At 40.3% G+C, this 7,488-nt stretch overlaps 1 protein-coding gene across 3 annotated transcripts in view; it reads right to left on the bottom strand.

Annotated features, from left to right (window-relative positions):
* Window positions 1–7,488, bottom strand: part of KBTBD3 (kelch repeat and BTB domain containing 3) — a 32,106-nt gene that overhangs the window by 23,290 nt on the left and 1,328 nt on the right. The window lies entirely within an intron of this gene.

A 7,488-nucleotide genomic window follows, 5' to 3' on the forward strand; every position in this document is an offset into this window, starting at 1 on the left:
GTGTGTACGAGAGAGAGCAGAAGAGGGTGATGGGGGAGGAAGGGGGAAGGGAGCAGCAGACTCTCCACTGAACAGGGAGCCTGATATGGGGCTTGATCCTGGAACCCTGAGATCCTGAGCCAAAGGCAGATGTTAAACTGACTGTGCCACCCAGGCACCCCTACACTTCCTGATTTTAAATTATATTACAAAGCTATAGTAATCGAGACAGTATGGCACTGGCATAAAGACAAACACATGGACTAATGGAAAAGAACTGAGAGACCAGAAGTAAATTCACACATAAATGGACAACTATTATTTAACAAGGATGGCATGAGTACTCAATGGTGAAAAGATGGTTTCTTCAATAAATCACACTAGGAAAATTGGATATTCACATGCAAAAGAATGGAACCGGACCCATATCTCACACTATTCACAACAATTAAGTCAGTTAAATACTTAAATGTGAGACCAAAAACTATAAAACTCCTAGAAGAAAAGTAGGGGATAAACTCCTTGACATTGGTAATAGCAATTATTTTGGGGGGGGGGTGGTGGATAAGACACGTAAGGCACAAGCAACAAAATAAAAAATAAAGAAGTGGGACTACATCAGCTACAAAATTTCTACATTATAAAATAAGTGATCAACCAAATGAAAGGTCAACCTACAGACTGGGAGAAAATATTCTTAACCCGCGCATCTGATAAGTTGTTAATATCCAAAATTTGTAAGGAACTTCTAGAACTCAAGAGCAAAAAAAAAAAAAAAAAAAAAAAAAAACAAACCTCCAAGTAATCCAATTAAAAATGGGCAGTGAACATGAATAGAAATTTTTCCAAAGCTATTCACTGGCTTAACAGGTACATGAGGTGATGCTCAGTGTCACTAATCATCAGGAAGAGGCTAATCAAAACCCCGAGATACAAACTCACACTTGTCAGTCTGGCTTTTGTCAAAAAGATAAGAGCAAGTGCTGTTGGGGATGTGAAGAAAAGGGAACCTTGTATACTTTGGGTGTGAATGAAAACTGGTGCAACCAATATAGAAAATAGTATGGCGGTTTCTCAAAAATTTTAAATGAAACTACAATATGATCTTAACCAATTCAGCTTCTAGGTGTGAACTGAAAGGACACTAAATCACTATCCTGAAGAGGCATCTATCTGCTGTGTTCCAGCAGCATATTCACAACAGCTGAGATAAGGAAATGACTTAAGTGTCTGTAGATTGATAAATGGATAAAGAAAATGTGAAATACACACACACACAGACACACACACAGTAGAGCATTAGCCATAAAAAAGAAGGAATCCTGCCATTTGCAACAGCACAGATGGACCTTGAGGGCATTATGCTAAGTGAAATAATAAATGTAGACTGTAGAATGTCACTTAAATGTGGAATCTTGAAGAAGAAAAAAAACCTCTTGGGAACAGAGAAAAGGTTGTAGTTTGCCAGAGGGGATGGGGGATAAGGGAACTGAGGGAAGGGGGTGAAACTACGAATTTCCAGTTATAAGAGAACTAAATGCTGGAGATGTAATGTACAGCATGAGGACTGCAGTTAACAATGCTGAGTTCTATATTTGGACGTTGCTCTGGGAATAAATCTTAAAAGCTATCAGCAGAAGACAACATTGTGCAAGGTGATGGATGTTAACTAAACTTATTGTGGTATTCATTCCATAATATTTACAAATATCAAGTCATTCTCTTGTACACCTAAAACTAACACAATGCTATATGTCAATTACATCTCAATAAAAATGGGGAACTAAGTACACATTATATTAGCCAATAATCACTGATATGAGCACATTTATCCTAGAGAAATACAAATCTGTACATGGTTTATCATAGCACTTAGAATTGTACGGTCAAAAACCATAAACATCCAAAATGTTGCTCAACATATGGACGAGTATACTGACTGTCGTACCTCCATACCATGGAATACTGCCCACCATTAAAAAGGAACAAGCCACTGATGTACATCACAACTTAGATGAATTTCAAGAGCATTATGATGAGTGAAAAAGGGCAATCTCAAAAGGTCACATACTGTATGTTTCCATTTCTAGAATGTTCTTGAAATGACAAAATGATAGAGATGGACAACATATTAGTGGTTTCCGGGGCTGAGGAATGTGGTGGGGGTGGAGGGGCAGGAATGCATAGGGAGACTTCTGCAGTGAATTGTAATAATCTGTGACTTGATCAGCTATAGGCATCTATACATGTGATAAAATGACATAGGACTGTCCCCACACAGTGCACCAGAATCAAGTTCCTGATTTTGATTTTAGGCAATAACCATGGAAGATGCTGCCTTGGTGAAACTGGGTGAAGGGCACCTGGGACTGCTTCATACTATTTTTGTAACTTCCTATATATATGTGATTATTTCAAAATAAAAATTAAAGACCACAAAATAGAACTGATATCCCAGTTTTGTTCTTGTTCAAAACACTTTAAAAATGCAAAGAAAACATTGTTTTCTTTTTTAGTGTAAGTAGTTCTTTTTTTTTTTTTTTAAGATTTATTAATTTACTTGAGAGAGAGTAAGCACAAGCAGGAAGGCCAGCGGTACACAGAGAACCCCAAGCAGACTCCACACCTGGTGTGGAGCCCAACCCCACGACCCACAGATCATGACCTGAGCCAAAATCAAGGGTCTGATGCTTAACCAACTGAGCCATCCAGGTGGCCTGTTCCTCGGTTTTCAAAAGAGAAGTTGAATGTAAAACAAAAAAGCTAAAAGGTATTCAAACCTGAGACTTTCAAAAGGATAAAAACTGTATTTCTACATAGTGATGTGAGTCTTGAGGAAATAAATTTTAAGAAACTTCAGCCACAAACACATTTTAATTAACTTTATTATCATTAAAAATATGTATTGAATTCGGATCTTGTGTTGGATTAAGTCTCTTTTGAGGCTCACTGTTCATTGAACCCAATGATAGAGATATAAAGAATTCTCATTTCTATAAATAGTAACAAAAAGCAAACTTTACTAGACATTTTTAAGTTTCAGAGCACCTAGGTGTCTCCGTCGGTTGAGCATCTGCCTTCGGTTCAGGTCATGATCCCAGGGTCCTGGGATCGAGCCCGAGTCAGGCTCCCCCTCAGTGGGGAGCCTACTTCTCCCTCTGCCTCTTACCCGGCTTGTGTGTGCACTCTCGCGCTCTCTCTTTCAAATAAATAAATAAAATCTTTAAAAAAAGAAAAAAAGAAAGAAAATTTTAAGTATCCTCAAATAAGTATTCTCAAACATAGTAGAGTCATATATAGATATTCACTTTTATGACACTGTTAAAAGATAAAGTCTGCCGTGTATATTCTGTACAGAATGAAAGAGCAAAGAAGCTGAAATCTTCCTTTTTTTTTTTTATTTAAAGATTTTATTTATTTATTTGACAGAGAGAAATCACAAGTAGGCAGAGAGGCAGGCAGAGAGAGAGGAGGAAGCAGGCTCCCTGCCAAGCAGAAAGCCCGATGCGGGGCTTGAACCCAGGACCTGGGATCATGACCTGAGCCGAAGGCAGTGGCTTAACCCACTGAGCCACCCAGGCGCCCCTGAAATCTTCATTTCTTAAATTTGGTCGGAGTAAATGTGCACTCATAGTAGTAGTGTATTTTGCATATAGCCAAGAATTCAGGACTCAAGGCTGAAGGAATATGGTCCTAAGTAGCCCATCACCATACTGTGGCCCCTATGGAGGCTCTCTGAGGCTTTAGCTTCCTTGTGTTCAAGGCAGACACACCAATACATCATACTGTTGTGATGCTTAAGCTATGTCATAAATAATAAATTAATATTGTTAGGTGGTGTATTAATATTAATGGTTAAACTCAGTAATAACATGTACTTAATAACATTATTGTTAAAACAATACTTAAATCTTGTTAAAAGATATGTACCCAGGTGCCCCTAATTTTTCACTAATTTTAAGACACATTTTTTCCACCCTAAACATATCTGAAATTGACAGGTATCTTACTGCTTCTGGCCAGGTAGCAACATGACCTATTTGTCCCTATGTGCATCAAACTGTGCATCAGAATGTGAAGAATGGGTATCCATGTCTTAAAAGACAGCCCTGGAGATAAAAACGGATAGTCATTTAAGAAATGATGTATCAGAGGCACCTGGGTCACTCGGTGGGTTAAGCCTTTGCCTTTGGCTCAGGTCATGATCTCAGGGTCCTGGGATCCAGCCCCGCATCGGGCTCTCTGCTCAGCGGGGAGCTTGCTTCCCCCCTCTCTCTCTGCCTGCCTCTCTGCCTACTTATGATCTGTCAAATAAATAAATAAATAAAATCTTAAAAAAAAAAGAAATGATGCATCACTAATGCTCTTGATAACAGAATATTATGTAGAAAAACATGGACTTCGAGATTCCGAGTTGCAAGTGAATTTGAAGCACTGGACTCTGAATGTGAAAATGTTTTAAGAGCATCTCAGCTAATTTTATGTGTGTACTGGGGTGATATACGAAAATTTTAAAAGGGCTTTCCTTGAGAATGAAAAATACCAGGCGATAAGGAGTTGTATCATAGCTGATGATGACAGTGTTTTCTTTCTTCGAAGCGCATGAGACAGCAGCGTGTAAGGGTGCATCGTAGCTTCAACAAAACTCCTTCCTGCTCAAAACACTGAATCAATTTTTAATACTATTGTCTCCTTCCTTTTAACATCTTCCATTAAAATTTGATTTAAATAATTGAATCAATAAAAGTACAACAATCAAGTCTGCAAGATTGATACAAAGTAACAACAGAAAATGCAAGTGCTTGACAGGAGAGCCGGATTCCACCGAGGCTGCACCAAGACTGGTCTGGGCTTTGATTCCGTCAGGCTCTCCAGTGATGCGAGTTTGGTCACTGGATTTCAAAACCGAGCGTGATTTCTGGCCTATCCTAATTAATATTTGTCACAGACTGCTAACTGTGTGCCAGGTAGGGAATTAGTCAGAAGGGATGGAAGATAGAGGCAGATGTGATCCTTGCTTTCCTGGTGGTTCCTATCTAGTGAGGAAGACTGATAAATTAGACATTGTTGCAAACACAGTGAAGAAACAGCTGGGAAAGGAACAGAAAGAACAATGGGGATATTCAGCTCTGTCAGGGAGTGACCCTGGTAACACTTACAGAGGGCTCACTCTATACTGCTGCTCCATATACTCTTGAGTCTTCAAAAGGAGTGTGTAAGTCAGATACTGCTACTGTCTGCACTTCACAGGAAAGGGAGCTGAGGCCTTAAGACCTTCTGCAGTTTGCTCAAGGTTATATGGCAGGTCCCAGGGAGCTGGCCCAGGACCATGTGGCTCCAGGAGATTTTGCTCTGGTTCACTACAGTCTCAGGGAGTGTCTTCCTCAGAAGGTGTCATTTAAGTGGACACCTGAATGATATCAGGACAAGAAGTTGGGGGGGAGAAATCCTGTATAAAGCCCTAATGTGGGAAGGAGTCCTTCTGTTTGAGGACATGAAAGAAGGCCAGCATCACTAGAATTCAGTTAAGGAGAGAAGAATGCAGGGGAAGTAGGACTCCAGAAGGTGGGCATCACCTCATGCGGGACCCGATAGGCCACAGGGGGCTGGAATTCCATTCTACGTGCAGTTGGGACCACAGAAGAATTTGCACTGTGCAGTGACATGGTCTGATTTATTTTTTAAAAATATATTTCTGGCTGATATGTGAAGAATTTTTTAAAAAAGGAGGTAAGAGAAATAGTGTCCAAGTTAATCATTTATTCAACAGATATTAAAAAGTTTACAGAGTAGCTGTTACTTTGGCAAGTACTGTTCTTACTACTGGGCGTACAGCCAAAACCAGTGGAGACAGGGTCCCCCACTCTGGAGTACACTCTAGAGTACCATGCACACAGGCGTGCACGCACACCCACACAACTACCGCCTCTCCTGCATCAACACATTCTCCCCTGCACTGGACAGATTCCATCAGCAGACACATTGTAGTATCCCCCATCTTTAAATATCAAACAAAAATCTGTCCTTTGAACTTCCATCACCCTCTACCGACCATCCCTGACCCAGAAAGTCTGTAGCAGCTTTCCATCCGGTGGCCATCTGAGCCCACTACCGTCCAGTCCTCTCACCCTACATCCTGCTGAGTCAGTGTCACCACACCGTGCTCTCATCTTCTCTCTCCACATTTTAGTTAACTCACGTCGCTAACTAGTCCCCCCTTCTTGAAACACGCATCTCTAGTTTCTGGAGCACAACGCTCTTGAAGATTCCGATCTTGCTGCCTTCTCCTACACTGTCTGGTCAGAAGCACATATGATGCAGTGATCAAGGGCGTGGACCTGGGAGACCTAGCTCTGAAGACCGGCTGCTTCAGAAGTGCTGACCGCAGGGAGGACTTAGGAAAACAATGTTGCCCCTTCTCCTGCAGGCTAGATAATGAATCAGTCTTGCCGGTGAGACCGGATGGTGGTTTAGACCAGAGTGTTAACAATGGAGAAGGAGAAATTTAGATGGTAGCTCTAGTTTAGAAGCAGAACCGATAGAATGGAGAATAGATTGGATATGCAAACTGAGGGGGGAAAGGTGGCAAGATTTCTTTCTTGGGTAACTGGTAGAATTTTAAAAATATATTTATTAAAGTCTTGAAAAGTTAAGCTTTGCAATGGAATAAAGTTGTAACCCAATAAGAAGCTAATGAACATTATCTCCCCTGCTCCCCCAAATTGACGAAACTTAGAGAATTTCATTTGATGCTTTTCCAATCAAATTGAAACCCGGGAGAGGTTATGTGATTTTCCCAAAGTCACACAGATAACTGGTGGTGGAACTGGAAAAAGAACACAGGTTTCTCAGAATCCCAATAAGAAGCGACAGCTCAGGATCTGGCAAGTTGACTATTACAAGCTTGCTGAACCCCTAACATTTCAGTCCTCTTTTCCCCCTCACCAATGCAATAAAAAAAAAAATCACAATAAAGTGTTTGGGATTCCTGAATATAGTTAGGCACACTTTATATTTCCTTAAGAAAAAAACAAGGGAAGTAAAGGTAGACAGAATATAAATACCAATGTTAGCTTATAAAATGAGTAAAATCTATTGTAAAAGTTCATCAAATCATGTGTATACTATTTGTAAAACGTAAGGTATGCGTTAGATTCCCTCTCAAGTAGTTTACATTCTGACACACATAAAAATAATTCGGGATAATAGATGTCATAAGGCTGTGTAAGAATAGTTGCCAAATGAATTAAACAGAATTAAAAAAAAAATACTCCGGGGTTGTCCTCAAGAAAAGGTCGGGTTTGCCCTAAGCCTTGAAGGACAAGTAAGAATTTACAAAGTAGACAGGGAAGGGGATTCCATTAAACAAACCTAAAAAGAATGTCCACCGTAGTACCAGGGATAGAAGGGAGTGGGGAGAGTGAGCTTGTACGGAGACATTCTCCTAGGTATGACATTTGAGCTGAGACCGGAATGACACAGGAACAAGAAATGTGATGACGGGAGGAC

The sequence above is a fragment of the Lutra lutra genome, chromosome 10 (genome assembly GCF_902655055.1).
Source record: "Lutra lutra chromosome 10, mLutLut1.2, whole genome shotgun sequence".
Taxonomy (NCBI): Eukaryota; Metazoa; Chordata; class Mammalia; order Carnivora; family Mustelidae; genus Lutra; species Lutra lutra.